Source organism: Acartia tonsa, chromosome 13 (assembly GCF_053477335.1).
Source record: "Acartia tonsa isolate MP-2025a chromosome 13, ASM5347733v1, whole genome shotgun sequence".
Taxonomy (NCBI): domain Eukaryota; kingdom Metazoa; phylum Arthropoda; class Copepoda; order Calanoida; family Acartiidae; genus Acartia; species Acartia tonsa.
Genome location: NC_137272.1, coordinates 18,644,069 through 18,666,036, shown reverse-complemented (window position 1 = coordinate 18,666,036; position 21,968 = coordinate 18,644,069). Strand labels below are relative to the sequence as shown.

At 30.7% G+C, this 21,968-nt stretch overlaps 1 protein-coding gene across 1 annotated transcript in view; it reads left to right on the top strand.

Moving 5' to 3' along the window:
* LOC145335185 (monocarboxylate transporter 12-like) overlaps positions 1-21,968 on the top strand; it is a 239,039-nt gene that overhangs the window by 43,550 nt on the left and 173,521 nt on the right. The window lies entirely within an intron of this gene.

Here is a 21,968-nt window from a genome sequence, read left to right as displayed (position 1 = left end):
TCTCATCTCCCTTATTTTTATTACGTCACAAGGCTGATTTTTTAAACACTTTGTAAAGCTTCGGTAGAACACTCTAAACCAATTTTCAAGTTCTTGTTTTTTTAATAAAGCTGTGTCTTTCTGGTCGTTACTCATTCATAAGTAGATTTTTTCTTTTTTTAATGTTTGCAAATTTTAAACACATCTCTAAATTTCGGACAATTTTAACTTTTATTTATGTATTTAGAAGAAACTGCATTTTTTAACTGGCATTAATGTTAGAGGAAAAATAATTTAGCTGCATCTAAAACTTTGAATGTATTTTTCTGTCTTTGTGACAATTTAAAACTTTATGTTTGACAAATTGTAAAAACCAAGTTTTATCAGAAGAAAAAAGGTACAAGAAAAAAAGGATAAAAACATGTAACAGAAAATACATAGCAAGAAACATTAACACTTGTAAATCATGTCAAACGGGCTGTAAAGCTACATGTTTAAAAACAAGCTGCTACCGCAGCCGTACATCTATTGTTGAAAAATGCTTTATTAGAGCCATACCATGTGATAATATACAACCAAAAACGGCCAAAATCACAGCTGAAATCAAAAAATCAACTGAAGCTGCAAATTCATTTTTTTTTAACACATGGGACTAACATGATGAAACATGAAAGACACAGTGAAAATGAAAGTTGGAAAATACCGCATATTAACGGGAAAAAAACAAATTCTAATTCTGATACGTGATACCTTTTTTTTAAAGAATAAAACTAGGGAATAAAATTACGTTTCTTCAAAACAAATAAGTAAACAATATTTAATTTCAAGGGAATTAAGATATCTTCTGTTTGTATATCTGTACAAAATGATTTTACCAACTAATAAAATTATCACATATTGTGCTATTTACGAAGTCTTATTTGACAAACACACACATCAATATGTAACAACTATAGCAACTTTTATTAATCGAAACTATCCTTTTATATAAAGTAGTGAGGTTTTTTTGTATGATACTTAAGATCTCAACAACTTCTGAACCGTTTTTTTTTTGTATTTTTTAATCTTCACGTAGGTCCTCTGGTGGTTTATGGCTATTTTCAGATTTATGTCTCGGGGTCGTTTAATACAATTTTTGCCCCCCTTTCCCCTTTATAATACAGTGCCCCTAGATGCTAGGAACGTAGCCTTTAGTTACAAATAAAGTTTCATCCTTGCTAAACATACAAACATGCAATTTTGAAAGAACACCAGATAAAATATTTAAAGTCAATCCCCTGTAATTTATCAACCAAAAGCCACACAAAATGCGTTTCAAACGAGGGTCTACAATAAATTTTGCAAAAGTATTTTTAAGCAATTTTAAAAGTGGCAAAAAAGAATCACAGTTTCCACTAGGCGGAAAAGTATCACAGTTACCACTAGGCGGAAAAAGTTGGATCAAGTGCAATTCAAGGTAAAATGTTCCTTGGATTGATTATCTCAAAAACTCTATTAACTTAAAATGCCGATCGCAGTCCAGATATGTTAGAAGTTAGTACAAATTTTTGTTAGACAAAAGAATGCCTACAAATAATCTGGAACAGCCAGTACTCAATAATGCATAGTTTTCTCTCAGAGCATGTAAATGCGCGAAAAAATACTTGTTTTACGCGTGTTTCCAAGCTTTTCAATGAATCATTGGAACTTGGCTATTTGAATTTCAATCACATATTTTATTTTATAGAAGAGTTAGATTCATCAAAATTGGGATTAAAAGTAAATACAACTGGTTCATCTCTTAAGGTCCCTGTTTTTTTCAAAGCGAAGATTTTCTTTAATTAGGATCGGTCCGTCCGTACGTCTGTAATGGATAGCTTTTTCCGTTAATTCAGGCATGTTAGAATTGTCCTATCGATTTCAAACGTTGTATGTTGATTCCTGTAGTAATTAGGTACGATTTTAAAAGCTTAGCAACTCTATAATCATTACCAGAATGTATGTACGTCTATTTAAAATATGTTGATTTTTTTACTTTTTTAACAACAAATTGTATGTGATCTAATTATCCGATTGATCTGATTATTTGTATACTGATTCCTGGGACAACAAAGTATTATATTGTAAGCAAAGCAACTCTATAATCAAGTCCTAAAAATGTAAGTTTGTCCATTTAAACATTATCCTGTATCAAGCAGTTTTTCATCAAATTTACTTATAATTTTGCTTTGACTCTTATACATTTATATTATGATTATTCAGTTCTGACACTATACAAGTGTTTATGTCCGTTTGTCCTACAGTTTTAGAGCTTCGCTTTTATGGATGTTGTCATCCTTGTTTACCTAATGCGGCTTATATAAAATGTTATTTATCTGCTAATTTTAAACTGTGCTTATTTTGTTGAACACTTCACCCAAATGGCTTTTACTCTTTTTATCTTACTGTTACCAGGTTCTAATATTTTATATTTCAAGAATTTGAGAATTGATGTGTAAAAATGGTCATGAGGATTAGCAATTAAGAAAAAATAAGAGTGTTTGGCAGTATGGAGGGATTGGCAATTAGAGTATTAATTATACTTAATACCAAAGATTTGCTTTCTTATTTGTTGGCTTGAAAACTTTGTTTACTTTTTTAAAATTGTGATTGGTTGGTTCAAGACAGTGGGGGGTGGGGGGAGGGGGGTGGCAATCATTTTACACTGGTACTCAAAATTTTGTAGATGTTGTCTTATTTGTTGGCTTAAAAACTTTGGTTACTTTTAGTAAATTGTGACTAGTTGTCCAAACTTAAAACCATTAAGCTTAATTTAGAGATGGTGTAATTTTGTTTATCATTATTGGTAATGTACATAAATTTATCCCTATTTTGCAATATCCCTGGCTTGATTTGCTTTCAGACAGACACACCATAATTGTAGAAAGGCTTTACTTTGACTAACAATATGTAAGAGTAATTTCTTAAATGGACGTTAGATAATATTTTAATATTTTAAACAGAAAAATTTTTTTTTTCTGCCAATAACATCTATAATAGAAAGTAGAACGGTTTCTGTATTTCTTTCTGTATGTCCTTCTGTCTGTACGTCTGTTATATTGTCGTATAGTCGAAAAATCTAATGTCATAGAACGAACCGCTATAGTTAAAAGATTTTTTTTTTTTCTATTACTGCCTTGTTATGTTGAGTTTTTTACTTCCTTATATAACCAAATTCGCATATTGTTTCAGATTTGCAAAACTAAATAGCAAAAATATGGAGGGTATGGTTAATGATGTTTGTAAAACATGGGGAAAGCGCAGAGAAAGAGGGGACAATGAGCTGTTATTACACTAGTCTCCAAAGTTGTTTAACGTTTTCTTATTCGATGGCATAACAACTTTAGGGAATTCGGTTAATTTTGATAGGTTGTTCAAGTTAAATGTTCAGACGTTTCAACCACTAATTTCAATCGCTATAAGGGGCTACTTTTTGTATCATTATTGTGTATGTACATCAATTTATCGGCCATTGTCTTATCCCTTTAGATGCCTGGGGAAAGCGATATTTTGTGATGTTGTAATAATACGCGATTCTGATAATTTGATAATGTGATTTATATGCGGAATTAAATGACCACTCTGATATTTACCAGGGATCTAAAGGGATAAGACAGTGGCCTATAAATTGATGTACATCCCCAATAATGACACACAAATTACCCTTTCTGTAGATAAAAATAGTGGTTGAAACGTTTGAACACTGAACTGAATGAATCAACAAATCAACCTTGCATTGGGGACTAGTGTAATAAACAGCTCATTGTCCCCTCTCTCTCTGAATATTTACTGAACTATTTACTGAACTGCTGCTATTTATCATATGAAGATAACTTCTCTTATAAAAGTGTTCCTTTAAAGAAACAAAACTTCTTTTTAATACCATACATTGTTTTTTAGTAGCGAAGATACTATAAAGTCTATAAGTATGTATTGCTCTAAGGTAAATACACTATTTTCTCCGCGGAGGGAGGGGACATTGGACTGTAGATTTTAATCCTACCCAAAGTTTGATAATACTTATCTATCGCAAGTTCTTATCCATTGGATATTAATAGGTTTCAAAGTCATACTGGAAAATGGTACTCTCATTAAATTGCTACAAAACATATGTTATTTTTTATTAAATCTTTAAGACTTTGGGGGTATATACCTTATATTTTCCTATCCCAGGCATAGGCGTCCAAGGGGGGGGGTAATGGGCCATTTGGCACCCCCAAACGATTTTGGGGGTGCCTACGGCACCCCCAAACTTTTGTGAACAATACACCCCCCAAAAAAAAATTACCCCTACCTTGGGGGTGCCATAGGCACCCCCAACGATTTTGGGGGGGGTATTTACCCCCCCCAAACCATTTTGGGGGGGGTAAATACTCCCCCCAAAATAGAAAATCTCTAACAAAAAAATTTTTTGCGCGCTTCGCGCGCATTTTTAATACTAAATTTTTTATTAAATTTAAATTACCCCCCCCAAAAATTTTACCCCGGGGGTAAATTTTGGGGGGGGTAAACAAATTTTACCCCTGCCAACAGATTTCAGGGGGGGTAATTACCCCCCCCAAGCAAATTTTACCCCCGGGGTAAAAATTTTGGGGGGGGTAAAAAAAATTTGCGGCGCGCTTCGCGCGCCATTTTACCCCCCCCAAAACCAAATTACCCCCCCCTTAAAAAATTTTTACCCCCCCAAAATAAAAAGCTTGGACGCCCCTGATCCCAGGTATGTCTCCCACAACCCTCTTCCTCTAAATCATATATACAACTTTTAGGTACAAAATTTTAATTATTTTTGCTTATTTTAATTTTTGTTGTATTATATGAATAATCCATTTGCTAACAGAATATTTGCAAATGAGAATGGTAGCATCCAAACAATTCAAAAGGAGAAGCAGCCTTTAGTGCCTAATAAATATTGACGTCATACAATACAAATGACCAATGATAGGCCAGTATACATTGTAACTGACCAATGGTAAATGAAATGCATACTGTCCTACCATTGGTAATCTGTATTGTATGAAGTCATTTTTATTATGCACTATAAGCTGCTTCCAAAAGATCTTTCCTAAAGTTTAGAATAGTAATTTATAATGCATGGAATTTTGCAAAACTTGAAATTTTTCTCTCCCCTTCAGTAGAAAGTACAACTTTTGCCATGTGATCATTAATATATTGACAGAAAAACTATTACCGTAAATGCAATATTACTAAAGTTAATGATTTACAGTTTTAAGAAATCATACTGTAATTGATAAATTATCGTTTAAAATACGATAAAAATAAATATATTTTTATTTGGTTTTAGTAGCCCTTCATATAATTAGGATATTCTATGTTTGTCAATGTTAAGAATAAAGTAACAGAATGTCTGTATGTTTGTTTGCTTGTACCGAAGGATCTCGCTAACCGCTGAACCGAAAGGGTTCTACTTTACAGGGTAGCTCTAGCAGCTTATACCAATAACGAAATTAATTCGGGAAAAAATCACGAAACCTATACGTGTTTTTCAGCTGTAGTTGGGGGGCAACACATCGTAAAATTGACGACCTCTCCATTTGCCCCCCAAATATTATTTTAGATTTTTTTCGCTTGTTGGTTATACCTTATACCTGAGCTTCTAGTGCCCGCTAGTTAAGAAAAAAGAGTATTAGAGGGTTGGACGGACCAACTGAATTTCTGATAGATATTGCCATAGCGAATATTTTATCTATTTTCCAACAATATTGCTAAGCTTTATCAAACACAATTTTTACTAGAATAGGTATTATGAACAGTTTTCTGCGGATTGTAAAATTAAAGATTAATTCCAGTTTTGTTGGTCCAGAGTGGCCGAAGGGTCGGGTTAAAAAACTGGTATTAATATTATGATTTTTATTTTATTATTCGTAGAAAGCTGTCTATAATACGATGCTATAAATAACTAGTCTAGCAAACATTGTTTTCAATAAAGCTTAGAAGATACAATGTTTTAAGCGAAGCATCTATATTATTGATTCCTAAAAATGTAAGTATGTCCTCAAATATTATCCTGTATTTTAAGAGTTTTTCAACAAATTTACTTATAATTTTGATTTGACTTTATACATTTATATTCTGATTATAACTAAAACTCTACAAATGTCAATGTCCGTTAGTCATACCGTTTCTGAGCTTTGCTTTTATGAATATTGACATCCTTGTTGAATATGAAATAATTTAGTTTTTTCCATTTTCCTCAAGTCAACATACTTGTTCAGATCTTCCCTGAAAAAAAATTATGTAAATTGAATATCTGGACGATCAACTGAAAATTGATTGCCTATTTCTTCCCTAATTTCCGAAGTTGTACAGAAGATAACCCAAATATTGCAAAACCTATTTTTAGCTACTCCAGTCATATATTGTATAAACGATTTATACAATATACATTCAAAATTTTAATTTTTCAAAGCTTTTTTAGTTAGTAGTAAATATTGAGATAGGAAGAGGAAACTATGTACACAATAGGGCGGATCGATTTTCAATCTTTTTTGGATTTTCACATTAGTAGACATTGGCAGGGGTTACTGGGCCAATATAAAACCCTGTGAAACTTAAAAGGTTTTTTTAAATCAAAAACAACGGGCGCGCGGAGGGTATAAATAGTGCCTAACCCCTTATAAAACCAAAAATTGAAATTCCTTCAAATACAGGCATGTTGCATATCAAAATGACCGCATTGAAATGCTGATTACGAATCTGAAAACCGTTTTGAAAAATATTGCTCGTAGTTCAAATAAGATCTCATTAAGTATCTGAAAACAGCTGATTTAGTCAAAATTGTTTATTTTGGTAGGTTATTTGATAATCATCTCAGACTGAATCAATATTTTTCAAAACGGTTTTTAGATCTGTAATCAGCATTTCAATGTGGTTATTTTGATATGCAACATGCCTGTGTTTGAATGAATTTCAATTTTTGGTTTTATAAGGGGGCAGGCACATTTTCTACTCCCTGTGCGTCCGTAGTTTTTATATTAAAAAACCTCTTTCAAAGGGTTTTATATTGGCCGAGTAATCTTGCCAATGTCTACTAATGTGAAATTCTAAAATCGACCTACCCTAGTACACAATCGGAAACTCAAATTCAGCCGACCATCTGGACAGTGTTTAAGATACAGGGATAAGACAACGAAAGTTAAATTATTTTTCCATAAGTCTTATTTGTAAAACTTTTTAGATATTGGGGAGGGAAAAAGGGTAGTAGATTATTTTAACTATCAAAGTTCTTATTGTTTTGTCAAAATTTGCTTTTGGTAGCTGGTAAACATTGAGGAGGAAAAACTTGGCGTTACCTTCTTAGAAATTTTTTTCCAATTTTGAAAATTTTGGTACACCTCCCAAAAAGATTTTCAAATACAAAAAATTACATGTATAATGTAAAATTAAAATATCAATTCCAGTTTTGTTAAAACCGAGACAACAAAACTAGTATTAATTCTACGATTTTTATTTTATTATTCTTAAAATATTGTCAAAACTACAATGTAATACATGATTTTTAACTTGAGCACATAACCAGTTCTATTCCAGTGGATATTAATTGGTTTCATCGGTTTTGATTGAATTTTTCAATAAGTTGAATGTTCAAACGTTTAACTAATAAGTTTAATCTACAGAAGAGGTAATTTTGTGTATCAATTTATCGGCCATTGTCTTATCCCTGTAGATCCCTGCGTATACATAGTGTACATAATAAGATTAGTTTTATGTAAAATATTATGTATCACAAAAAGTAAATAAATCTTAAGTGAAAATATGTTTCATTCATAAATATATATACTAAAATAGCTGTAAGTCTGTCTATCTGTCTGAATGCACGTTTTTTATCCATTATCTTGAAAATCACAAAAACGAGTTGGTTCTTTATTTTAGGTTAGCTTTACATATATTTACGGTTTTTTTAGGCTATTTGATTTTCAAATCTAAGTTCTAGAATGGTTTTAGGCTATAATTCCTGCCATCACTCGTCCCTCGAATAAAAAAAAACTTCATTTATGTTTTGATTATAATCTTTATATGAATCAGAATCACTACCTAAAAAGAAATAATTTACATTGTTAATATGATTTTTTATAGTATGACATTATCAAAGCGTTTAATGATGCTGCATGATTATGCATTTGAGAACGAATTTATGAGGTTAAAGGCAAAAATATTTTTTTTTGGATCAAAGCTACTCTGTGAGTGATAGTTTCCTTCTGTCTGTAAGCACGTATGTCGACAGAGCTGCTCTCTATTCGGTTCTCTCTACAGTGAATATGCTGTTCATTGTGTTGGTTTGCCTTCCCTTTCTCTTTTTCAATAGTATTCTATCCCCTTTCCTCCTCTGTTTTGTCTGACATATTATAAGTCTCACATGGCTGTCCATAATACTCTATATCAGAATTCAATTTTTTTATGTTTTTAACATAGATAAAAATTAGTGTGTAAGATACGATTTGACTAGCCTAAGAAATTTATAGGATAACTATAATTGTATATATATAAACTTCCAATGTTGATATATAGCTTAATAATACCCACTGGCTTAGTTTAGTTATAGAGTATCTACGCTGCTAGATAAAAAAATATTTTTAATAATACTTAAAAAGGATTTAAGCATCAAATAGTTAATTAGAGTTGATTTAAAAATTTCTTATATAAATTATTAAGTTAAGTGGAGGATTTTATGAATATCATCAATATTAAACATGTTTTTCTTAAAAAGTAATTCTACTAAAGGCAGAATTGCTCATATAATTATTGTCCCATTTATCCATTTAGAAATGTATTAGTCCTTTTTAATAAACTAGCGGCTATGCCCCCTAGAAGCCTCTAGGGGCACATAAGTTTGGAGGGGGAAAAGTCGACCTCATCCAATATTAAATTTGAGTTTCTAAAGTATAAAAAAATATTTTTTTTGGGGGAGGGGGGTGAAGACACCCTTCCCAAAAATAGTTTAAAACCTTCCCAGGACCTATAAGAATCTTCACTGAAAAGGAGAACAATATCGGTTCAGCGGTTAGCGAGATCCTTCGGGACAGACAAAAAACGCTTACTACTTTATATAATAGGATTCTAGGGGCTTCTAGAAAAAAACACAATACATTAGGAGGGGGGAGGGGCTATTGTTTGGGATGATTCCTTCCCAAAAATAAAAAAAATAATAGATGTTATGCTTTGTTACTCTTTATTTATGAACGTTCGTATATGTGACCGTCATTAGATTAAGATTAAGGAATAATAAAACTAAAATTGTTAATATCAAGTTTTTTTCGCCTGTCATATATATGCATTCGTATACATTTACCTAATAAGATGTAGACTGTATATACAGTATATACATACATATAAAGGAAATCATATAATTAGAGTTCTGGTAGAGTTGTAATTTTATCAATGTTTCCATGTACCTTCGAAATATTTAGTAGCGCAACTACTCGATTATAGGCATCTATTAGTATTACCAAGTTTTTTTTATAACAAAATAAAATTTTTCATTATAAGCGTATTGAAACATTGGCCCTAATAACAGATCTTGTTAACTTATTTTTGAGACATTTTTTGTACAAATTTAGCGAAGCTACTCTTCTAGTGTTTGTGTCTGTCCTTGATGCTTGGGTTTTTTAATTTTTATTACTAAACTTCAACTTATGATCAATTCTTTAAAGGGATTTGCCGCCAATAAATGATATATAGCATTCCAGGGATCTAAATTGATAAGCCAATGGCCAATAGATTGATTTACATCCCCAATAATGGTTCACAAAATTACCCCTTTTATAGATTACAATGATTGGTTAACACGTTTGAACACTCAACTTAATTAACCAACTAATCAAATTTACTAATGTCCCCAAATTTGTTAGGCCAACAAAAAAGCAATTGTCATTATGAAACTTTGGAGACTTGTGTAATTTAAACAGTCCATTTTCCCCTCTCTTTCTCTCTTTCTGTCATTCTATTATATATCTCTATTATGACAAGTGCAATGTATAGGAAAAAATGTGTCAATCTTTAGGGTTTTCACTGGTTTTCCTTACATAAAGCTAATCATAAAACAGCAAAAAAAAGATTTTTACATTCTAGCTAAATAACCATTTTACATTTTTTTGTCAAGAAATTTTAGGCATGCATAAAGGTTTCGCCTTGCATTGGGACTCCTATAGCAATTAGGAAAAAACTGCAACTCTGAAATGTAAATTGATATCATCAAGGCAAATAGTGCATCATAAATATTAACATTATATATGATTCCAATTGCTATTTAAATTTAGAATAAATAAATGCCTCGACCAATAAACAGGAGTAACAATCTTACCATTTACAGTTAGGATTTCTTTAAAAGTTCGTGCAATTAAAAAGTTGTTTTTGATGACAATGGTTAATTATATTTAATTACTTTAAATACAAAATTTAGGATAAGAATTTTCTTTTCCAGTATGGCAACGAAACTGATTAATATCCGCTGGAATATAACTGGTTCTTAGCCTTACTGAAAAATCATGTATAGCATCATATTACAGACAATTTTTTACGAATATTAAAACAAAAATTATGAAATACTTTTTTGTCTAATTAATCTATCAAAAAGTACGGAACTGATTGACTTTTTAGATAAGCTTCAATTAAGTCCCGGGATGGTTTTAGGCTATTTATCTGCATATACTTTAAATACAGATCCCCTAGATACTAGGGGCATAGACGCTAGTCTTATGGATGGAACATGAAAGTAAAATTGACAATTAATTCATCAATATGGTATTTTGCTAAAACTTTTATTTAAGAAATTCTTATTCTTAGATTAAAAATACAATTAAAAACTTTAATCACAAATTATCAAAAAAAAATATCGAAATCCTAATACCATGAAAACGACCTTCGGATGTAATGATGACTTTTTAGAAGATGCATATTATTAGAACCAAGTAGAAAAATATACATGAGAGCAAAGCTTTATAAAAAACTATAATAATATGAGATAATATGATTTTAAAACAGATAATCTGTCGTAAATTGATTAAAATTCAATATTTTTGTTTTCTACGTGCAAAGATTTACATCAAAACTTGTAAAGTTACTACAATAACAAAATTATGCCTTGTTGGTAAAGGAATTCCCATGCACTGTTTGAAAATGATGGAATGATTCCAATGACAAACAGACTAAACTGCTTATAATTAGAAAAAATCTTCGCTTTTATTAAAGTACTTATAAACAAGAGCCAGCATGTTAATACTAGCGAAGTAGCTGTTAAGAAATAATAATAGTCATGCAATTAATATTATAATATTATTTAAACATTGCCTGGATATTTATGGAGATTTTTTGAAATGAAATTTTAATTCAAAGTGGATTATACATCCCCAATAAGGATGCAAAAAATTGCCCCTTCTGTAGCGTAAAATTAGTGGTTGGAACGTTTGAACACTTAACTTAATAAACAAACCAATCAAAATTTACTAAAGTCCCCAAAGTTGTAAAGCAAACGAATAAGAAAGCGTCATTGAAATACTTTTAGGACTAGCGTAATAAACTACCCATTGTCCCCTCTCTGGGTTGTGGCAGTGGGAAAGGGCACATAGGTCAGTAAGTTACACACTGGTAGCTTAATTTTTATAACCACATTTTCTTATTCGTTGGATCAATATCTTTTGAAGAATAAATTGTCTTTATTATCATTGTGGCTGATTTTCGTGCATTGTCTTATCCCTCAAGATATCCGAATTAAAGTCCACAAGCCTTAATTCATATGCCTAAATTTTGTAGTTGCTTCGCTTTTGTTATAAATATATGTCAGAAAATCTGGTTTCTTACGTGATATGAATATTAATAATCAGGGAAAACAGGGATAAGATTATGGGTGATAATTATTTATCTCCCTAATTCTTAGGTTTTGTCTTTAGTTGTATGGTTTGTTGGATTAATTCGAAGCTCGGCAAAGTGTCCGAAAAAATAGCCGTGTAACGTCATAAAAGGGAGAGGTGAGAGGAGAAGTGGGAAATGAAACCCTTCTAAAAGATATGGATTTATTAACGTCACACGGCTCATTTTTAGGACACTTTGTAGAGTTTCCTTAATTCTAGCAATTGAATTGGTCATAAAAGTCATAATGTAGAAATTAAGATTTATTTAGAATTTTTTCTAATTCTTTTTGCTACCCAACCGTTTTTGACCGGACACCACGACCGACACAGACCAGATATCCTAATTAAATCAACTCTTGCCGACGTATAATTACTAAACTTAAATAGCCATGAAGTTACAGCTCTCCATCTTACCTACAAAAAAAATGAGATTGAAAAAAACTAGAGAGGGGGGCTCTTTGAGCCCCCCCCCCCCCCCTCCCCCCGATCTGTAAGGGTTAACAAAGCATTTCTCCTAATTTTTCTTTAGATATATCTCATACTTGAAAAGAGGAAAAATGGGTTGTAGATTAGCTTTCACTCTTTCGACCTTCCCATTGATTATAAACAAAATTCATCTCTAAATTAGAATAATTGATTAAAATATTTAGATACTAGTAGTTTGGAACCAACCAATTAAAAATGACTATAATTTTTTCAACCAACAAATGACAAATTAATACAATTTTAGAAACCAGTGTAAATTTACAGTCCAATATCCCTTTCTCCCTGATGATAATACATTATCCTAAATAATTACATATTATGTATCACAATACAATCAGGGGTAAAGGGATAGGGCAATAGACGATTAAATAATTACCAACCAACCTCCATTTAAGATTTACAAGATTTTCCTTTGGTTGTTGTTGGTGAAAGTTTGGAGAATTTTACTTTAACAACCCAATACAGTTTCAAGATATCAAAGACAAGAACTTTTGTGTTCGATTTTGGTGGAAGATTCATAGTTAGTTTTTTATTCTTATGATCGTTGTAAGAAGCAGGAATACAGAAGAAAACTATTATCTAACTCAAAATTATAAAGATATTCTGTATTGCTTTTTTTATTTTTATAATGAGTTAAAAAGAAAATATATTTGTTTGTCTCAATCATTATCATTTTTATCATGGTTTAATGTTAATCAAATGCAAGACATATAGGCTAACATAAAGTTTAACATCTAGAAACTTATATATACAACAGTTCTATATTATAGATACTGACAACTACCTCCCTTTCTTTTTCAAAGACCTCTTCTAAATTGTTTTCTGCTACTTGGCTGTGTTAATATATGCGACACCATTAATTGATTTTCAATGACCCGTCACCCGAAAGAAAGGTTGCACAAAGAGGTTGCGATGGGGAAATACAGTTATTTAACCCTTTCTCCCTCTAGTGTTTTACTCTAATATATATACTAAGTAACTATTTTACCATTGATATTATTTCATTTATTTTGATATACCAATATTCAACATAGATCTTTGAAAATGAAGAAAACATAGTTTTTCTTCCATTGTCATATCCATGTCCCTGCTTATGTTATACCGCATTCATAAAAAACATATTCATCATTTTAGATTAACAAGGATGACATCATTCATAAAGGAAATTAAGAAATAATTAGAAAAGATCCTTGGACAAACACAGAAGTGACAAACGTTGGGATGGAACTTTTAACCTAACCTTACTCTAAAAAAAACATTCTATAGGTTTTTTAAATGCCTAATTCCTGCAGAGTGGCTTATAATAACATAATATTTAATTCTTTCCTTCATTTGTCCACTCCGACGTTTGTCACTCCTGCGTTTGTTCTGAAACCGTCTGTCTGTCTGTACCTTATTTGAAGTAAAGTTTTTCTTTGATTGCCCTAGGTCTAACCATTATTTCTGTAAGTGACCCCCCCCCCCCCCCACCCACCACACACACAAAAAAAACAGCACAAAGTTTTAAAAAATTTCAAAATTAGTTTTTATCGCTAAACTTTATATTACGTTTCCTAACCGACAAAAAAAAGTAATTTTAATGTATTTTTATTAGGTAAAAAAATGAAGAAAGTGGGTGGGAAAGAAATGCGTGATACACTCACAATTAGTGAAACATTGCTGAATCCATTTGTGGACGCTTATTATTTTTCCATATCTGATTTTTAAGTGATTGTTTTTGCTTCACTCATATTTATATGTATATATTTATCATTTGAATAGGAGAGCAAGAGATTGGATTTTAGAAGGGAGGTAGGGGACGTTGGACTGTTTATTACACTAGTCCCCAAAGTTTTCTATTAGCGTTTCCTTACATATTGGCTTGACAACTTTGTTGACTCTTATTTATTTTTTTATTAAATTTTTATTTGTTGGTTTGATAAGTTAGGTGTCCAAACGTTTCAACCACTAATTGTAATCTGCATAAGGGATCATTTTTTGCATCATTATTGGGGATTTACATCAATTTGTCGGCCATTTAAAATATTACATTAGCATAATACAATTGTGTAAAATTATGGGATTTTGTAAGAACATTAAATAAATCGGCTTCTGTAAAAGATTTTATAAAAGCGAAGCTTTGAAATGGAAGGACAAACGACCATTAACACTTGCAGAATGTCACAACTGAATAATCAGAATATACATTTTTAAAAGTCGAAAAATTTTTTTTTAATCGATAGGACAATTCTAACATGTCTAAATTAACAAAAAGAGCTAACCGATACGGACGGACCGACGGACCGACCCTTATTATGGAAAAGCTTCGCTTTTAAAACTCGGCTTCTGTAAAAGATTCTATAAAAGGATGTCTCTATATTAAATGTGGGAAGAAAAAGGATTGTTTTATCATTTCAGCCAGGGACCTAAATGGATAACTTAAAGGACGTTAAATTATCAATAAACATAAGTACCCCTTCTGTACTTTTAAAAATATTGGTTTAAAAGTTTGGACATTGCTGGTTTTTGAACCAACCAATTAGAAAATGTAAAACAATCCATTACGTTTTCAAGCGAACTAATAAGAATGGGTCCTACATAACTTCGAGTACTATTATAATTTTGAAGGTCAAATGTCCCCTCTCTCCCTGGTAGCAACCTTAACATCATTTGATTGGGAAAATAAAATAATCAAAGACATATCTAAACCTACTCTATCAAGAGTTAGCAAGACCATTTGCTACAAATTGACACAAAGACATTCTTTTACATTTTGATATTTGCTCTAAGAAAAAAAACTAAAGTAAATAAATTTAATTTTGTTAGAATTATCAGTAATTTCCAGAGAGAGAGGGGACAATGGGCTCTTAATTACACTAGTCCCCAAAGTTTTACAATAAGGTTTTCTTAGTTTATTAAGTTGAATGTTCAAACGTTTCAACCACTATTTTTAATCTACAGAAGGGGTACTTTTGTGTATTATCATTGGGGATGTACATAAATTTATTGGCCATTGTCTTATCCCTTTTCAGACACACGTCCATTCCTAAATCATAGATTAGTTGCCCTACCCAAAACATCCTAATGTGTTACAAATGATGTGCTGAAAATGGATTGCCTATTTTTTCCCTGTCGGTACTTCCAGCTTTTGCAACGGCCAACCCAGGTTATGAAAGTACCAAACTATGCATAAAATTACGTAAATATGTGCAAGAATAGTTATTTCTCGTATCGTATTATAAACGGCTTTTCGCAGATATAGAATGTACAATTATAAGTTTAAAACTAGTTTTTTTAGCCCCGAGGTGCCGGAGGCACCGGCTAAAAAAACGGGTTTTAATCTTATGATTGTACATTTCTATATTCGTAGAAAGCTGGATATAATACGATGCTAGACATAGTTTTTTCGTATGGATGAGAACCGGTTCCTATCCACCGGATTCGAATGAATACGAGAAATATTATTATCATTTTGTATGCTTATGTTGAAATACATCTATCTAATTTCCAAATGTGTACAGCAGATAACCCAATTATTGCAAACGCTATTTTCAGCTACTGTGGTCAAAGGGAAAAGCGATATAATGTATAAACGATTTATACATTATACATTCAAAATTTTAATTTTTCAATTTTTCAATTTTTTTTTTGAAGTTTGAAGTTTTTTTAGCTATTAGTAAATATTGAGATAAGACGCGGATGCTAGGTACACTTTCGGAAACTAAAATTCAGTACATCTTACAAACATATTTAAATCACTAAAGATGTTTAGTAAATGATAAATGGTGAGTCAAACAACCATTAACACATAACAAAGATCTTTTAGGGATAAGACAATGGACAATAAATTTGTATACTTGCCTGAAGTTACCCATCTGTAGATTAAAATTATTGGTGTGAATAAAAGTGACAACTAAGAACACTGTTATTTTTGACCAACCAATCAATATTTGATGAAAAGTACCCAAAGTTTTCTTGCTAAATAATAGGATTATTAATCTCTTGGTACCAGAACTATTGTCTCCTCCCTCCAATCCCATATATCGGCCAATTCCCAAATCTATCAGGGATCTACAGGGATAAGACAATGGCCGATAAATGTATGTACATCCCCAATTACCCCATCTGTTTATTCAAATTATTGGTTGAAACGTTTAAACACTCCAATAAATGAGCCAACCAATCAAAAAGTCCCCAAGTTTGATAAGCAAACGAATAAGAAAACGTTATTTTAAAAGTTTGGGGACTAGTGTAATAAACAGTCCATTATCCCCTCTCTTCCAGAAATTTATGCCTTCTTTTTCCTCAGCCAATAGAATTATGAAAATTGATGACCGAACTCTTTTAATAATCTTAACTCTGTAATAAAAATCTATTAAACTTTTTTTAAATCATTTAAATACATACACTAATTTGTTTATTAGATTTTTAACATACTTGTTTAAAAATTGTTCAAATAAACCTCAAAATGCACTATTTTTCTATTTTCTACCATGAATAATTAAAATCATTTAAAGATTATAAGTTTGAAGCCAAAAACTCAATAAAACTTTCTCAAGCAAGCTATATTGTCCAAAAAAATTTTTTACATATTAATCATTGTTAGTTTTTTTCCTTTTAAGGCCTTTTAAATTGTATTTTAAATCAACATGTTGATTTGAATATTTTTTCATCACTTTTTAGTTTTTTAAATAATACTAATAGGTTGGACCTTAACCTTTACTTTTTAGGAGGGTAGTGGAAATTTTAAAATCAAAGCTAATCAATTTATACAGGACTTACATTACCTAATTAACAACCCTTTGTCACTTTAGATCCATGAAAGGATATCAAATATAGTTTCAGAAAAGCATAGAGTTTACAGCTTCCATTAAATTTACTAGATACTAAAGGCAATGAGTTATTTAAGCAAACAAAATTTAGCATAAATGGATATTTAAAGGAAGCCTGCAAGAAATACCACGCTTTAACTGCTGAAAGACTGCCACAAGTAGACCTAATACCCCAAATTTGAAGCCTTCAGCTTTTATAACAAAAAAGTTCCAGGCATTTTAAAACGACATTTTATGTACAATGGAAATTTTGAAAGAATTTCAATGCTAATGTTAGAAATTTTGAAATTAAACTACGTGGCCTAGAAACAAAATTATAAGCTTATTTTTGTCATAAATTTAGGTTGCCAGTAACTAATTATATTTTCACAATAAAAATATCCCATTTTTTTAGTAAAAATCATTAAAAAAAATTAAGTTTAACTTGCATTGTACCAAGTGTACTGTAGCCAATCAAAAGGCTGAATCAGCTAAGCAACCAATCACAGCTGAGCTTGTATAAGTTTCCCCCTTTGTTTCCGCTATAATTTTTGTTAACAAATGCAATTTAAATTGATTTTTTTTCATAGATTTTGACTATGAAATGTGGTGTTTTTATTGTAAAAATGTAATCAGTTACCGGCAATCTAAGTTTCTGACAAAGATAAGGTTATAATTTTGTGGCTAGGCAATGTAATTTAATATTTTTTTTTTCTTTTATGAGCATTGGAAATCTTTCAAAATTTTCATTGTACATAAAATGCTATTTTGAAATGCCTAGAACTTTTTTGTTATTGAAGCTGGAGGCTTTAAATTTGGGGTATTGGGTCTACTTGTGGCAGTCTTTCAGCAGTTAAAGCGTGGTATTTCTTGCAGGCGTCCTTTAAATCCCAAGGTATTAAATGATCGAGCGTTAGCTCATCATTTAATACCGAGGGATTTAAATATCCATTTATGCTAAATTTTATTTGCTTAAATAACATTCTATTGCAACAAAAAGGTGATGTTAGCAAATAATTTTTTGAATAAAATCATAAACGTTTTTTCATTTAATTTTCATTTTTTTCACTGTTGTGTTTTTATTTGACATTAAAAATAAAAATCATAAAAAAATCTTCCAAATCAAAGAGAAAAAATCTTTGAATTATTGGTCAATTTAAGTTCAAAGATTTTTTTATTGTAAAAAGTTAATTTTTTAAAAATATTTTAGAAAAAAAATCTTCTAACAAAAAAAAATTATCATAATCCAAGATGGCGTCAATACATGTAATATAATATTTTCAAAACAAAAAATTAAAACTTGAATATCTTTTTAAGTTTTTTCACAGATTGAATTTCAAAAATCGGTCTGACAGTTTTTCCAAAGTCAGTATGATCTATCGAATGAAAAAGGTTTGAAACTGATAGAACATTTCTTTATACTAAAACATATTTTTTCTCCCGTTTTTTCCCACACTTCCAAAAAATGAAATTCAATGAAAATTAAATGGTTCTCACGTTAAAAAAATTTTCTCACGGGTCCAAAAAATGAATTTAAATGAAAATCATATGTACCATTTAAATCAAAATAAATGGTTCCCACATTCTAAAAATTTTCCCACGCTTGACATTCTTGAAAAATGCTAAATAAATGGACATTTAAACAAACCCAATATCGCGTTTTTTGCAATGGAATGTAATTTTCTCATCCATTGTTCTATCCCTGCAATCGTTTATATTCCCTAACTCAGATTTTAATGATAAATTTGAACAAGATTGTTTGTGTTGAAAAGAAGGGCAAGGGAGGTTAAAGAGACGCTCCTAACTTATGTTTAGTTCAAAAGTCATAAAAGAGAAAAGCGGAAAGTGTCATGTTTGACGTCATAAAAATACGTCTATTATCCAACTCTTTTTTTGGGGTTACCTTTCCTAATTCCCCTCTCATCCTTTCTTTTTAGATGTATTTTCATGACGTCACACATGACACTTTATGCATGCTTAAATGATACCACTAAAGCCATTCAAATGATCAGCCATTGCCACTTTTCTAAAACAAGAATAACTTATTTACAAAATTTCTAAACTCTTTCTCAAAGATCATATTCTAATAAAATATATCGAATACAATTATACAATTATACAACAATAAGAACTTTCATATATTGCTGGTGAAAAAAAGCTAGTGGGCTAGAAAAATTTGTGCATGTCCTCTGTTTGATAATAAATTTCCTACAATAAAGTCATTTTGCGCTTCCTTCACCCTTTTACTTTGCAACCTTTGTTTTCAGGTCCTTTGTTACTCAACAATTTTAAACGACTGTAATTTCCTTATTTTTGAAGCTATGAGAGCAATTTATTTTTAGAATAGTTATTTCTCGCATCGTATTATAAACGGCTTTCCGCGGATATAGAATGTACAATTATAAGATTAAAACTAGTTTTTTTAGCCCCGAGGTGCCGAAGGCACGGGCTAAAAAACTGGGTTTAATCTTATGATTGTACATTTTTATATTCGTAGAAAGCTGGATATAATACGATGCTAGACATAGTTTTTTCGTATGGATGAGAACCGGTTCCTATCCACCGGATTCGAATAAATACGAGAAATGTAAATTCTATATGAAAAGTTTCAAAACATAGATTTTGGCGGTGGCAGCTGGCAGCTATAATATTCTGGATCGCATAAGCCAATAATGCATTTACAGAGACAGAAAAAATACATGATCTAAAAAATATGTAAAAAGACTGTCCCTTTACAAGCAGTGCAATAATTCATATTTTTCACAAAACAATTTTATCTATTTGTAAGAAATTTGAAACATGAAATAAAATTTGAGCAAAGCATCGCATTCATTAATCTTATCTAGCAAACTTTACTAGGGTTGTCGCGCATTTTTGAAAATTTTACTTCGCAGATTTTTTGCCTCAAGGGGAAAAGGGTACTGACCTAGCAGACAGAGAAATATTCATTAATTAAGTTTATTACACTAGTCCCAGTTGTCTTTTGATAACATTTTCTTATTCGTTGGATTAACAACCTTTTGATAAATACTAATTGGTTGGTTCAGGAATGTCCAAACGTTTTGACTACTAATTTTAATCTACAGAAGAGGTAGTTTTATTATTTATTATTGGAAATTTATTTCAATTTATCGGCTATTGTCTGCATAATAATAATGGCTGATAAATTGATGTACATCCCCAATAATGAAACAAAAAATTACACCTTGTCATAAGGAAAAAGGATAAGAGCATGAATACTCACCCCCTTTTCATGGTAAAATACTACTTCCCCATACCTAAATTTTTTAAGAAAATTTAGCAGACAAAAAGCTAAAACCTCAACTGGCTTTTTGTTTGTCAATCAAAATTTATTAGGTTTTAAAAAATTGAAGGAAAATATTTAAAATACAATTTCATTTAGAATCTTAAATTACAAACAGCCAGTTGATGTTTTGGTGCGGCAGAAAAGTATGTTTCACCTCACTGTGGGCTAGAATTGAATCAAGACAAAAGTAAGTGCCGAGCCCTGGGACCTATGTATGGTGAAAATAGACATAAAACCATGATGATTCCAGGTAAAACCAAAATATTTCAGCGGGGGCTTTTTGAGAAAATTAGATTTGAAAATTTCAAGTTCAATTTTCACCACCTAGGAGTTGCCGCATAATTATGACAAGAAAAGCAAATATTATTTATTTTAAATTTTAAACAACTTTGCTTTTATAAAGTTCTTCATAAAACCACTCCTGAAGGGAGTTAATAAATGGCCATTTTTATCACTTGCTTTGCAAAGGTCACGAAAATTCAGCCTAAAATAAATCATATATATAGAGGTTTTAAGAAGGACTTCATAAAAGCAAAGTTGTTCATTATTTAAAATAGATAATATTTGCTTTTCTTGTCATTATTATGGGGCAACTCCTAGGGGGTGAAAATTGAACTTGAAATTTTTAAATCTAATTTTCTCAAAAAGCCCTCGCTGAAATATTTTGGTTTTACCTGGAATCATCATGGTTTTATGTCTATTTTCACCATACATAGGTCCCAGGGCTCGGCACTTACTTTTGCCTTGATTCAATTCTAGCTCACAGTGACCTTGTTTAAAAATAGGAGGATCTACCTTTTATGATCGAAAATTTAATTTTTTTCAAATAAGCCTAAATGTAATATTTAAATCTAATTAACATGATAAAACTTTAAAATCTTACTAGTAAAAAATTAATAGTTTAGCTCTCAGCCACCAGGTTCGCTAGTTGTCTATTTCAAAGACATACATAAAAACTAAGGTTAAATATTAAATAAAATATTTCAAAACTGAAAAATCTAAATAAGTGAATAATCTGTAATGCTATATATGTTCTTTCTAAGACAATACTCGTTTTTACAATATTTTTAACATTTTCAAGTGATGTTATTTACCCCTCAGGGTTTGGCCCTTTAGTGACAAAAATCCAAAACAAGAAAAATACAGACAAAATAAAGATAGATGAATACTTTGATATTCTAGTTCTATATCCAAAGCTAGATGGCACTGAAAAATTGATTATTATGATTTACAGTAAAATGTTTATATTAATTTGTAAAAACGTTTATTTATTAAGAAATAAAAGTTAAATAGACTGCAATATAAATCTTATAAACTAATAATGTGTGTAATGATTAAAGTCAGTAGCAAAGTTATGCGAAATTAATAATGATAATTTTATATCCTTTCAATAAGTTTCATCAGAATGGATAATAATTCAAAATATTTCTATAAAAATCAGATGTATGCTTCAAACAGTAACTATAATTGTCTTGAAATTACATTTAATTTTAAAATATTCCCATTTTGAAAAGTGGTGGAATA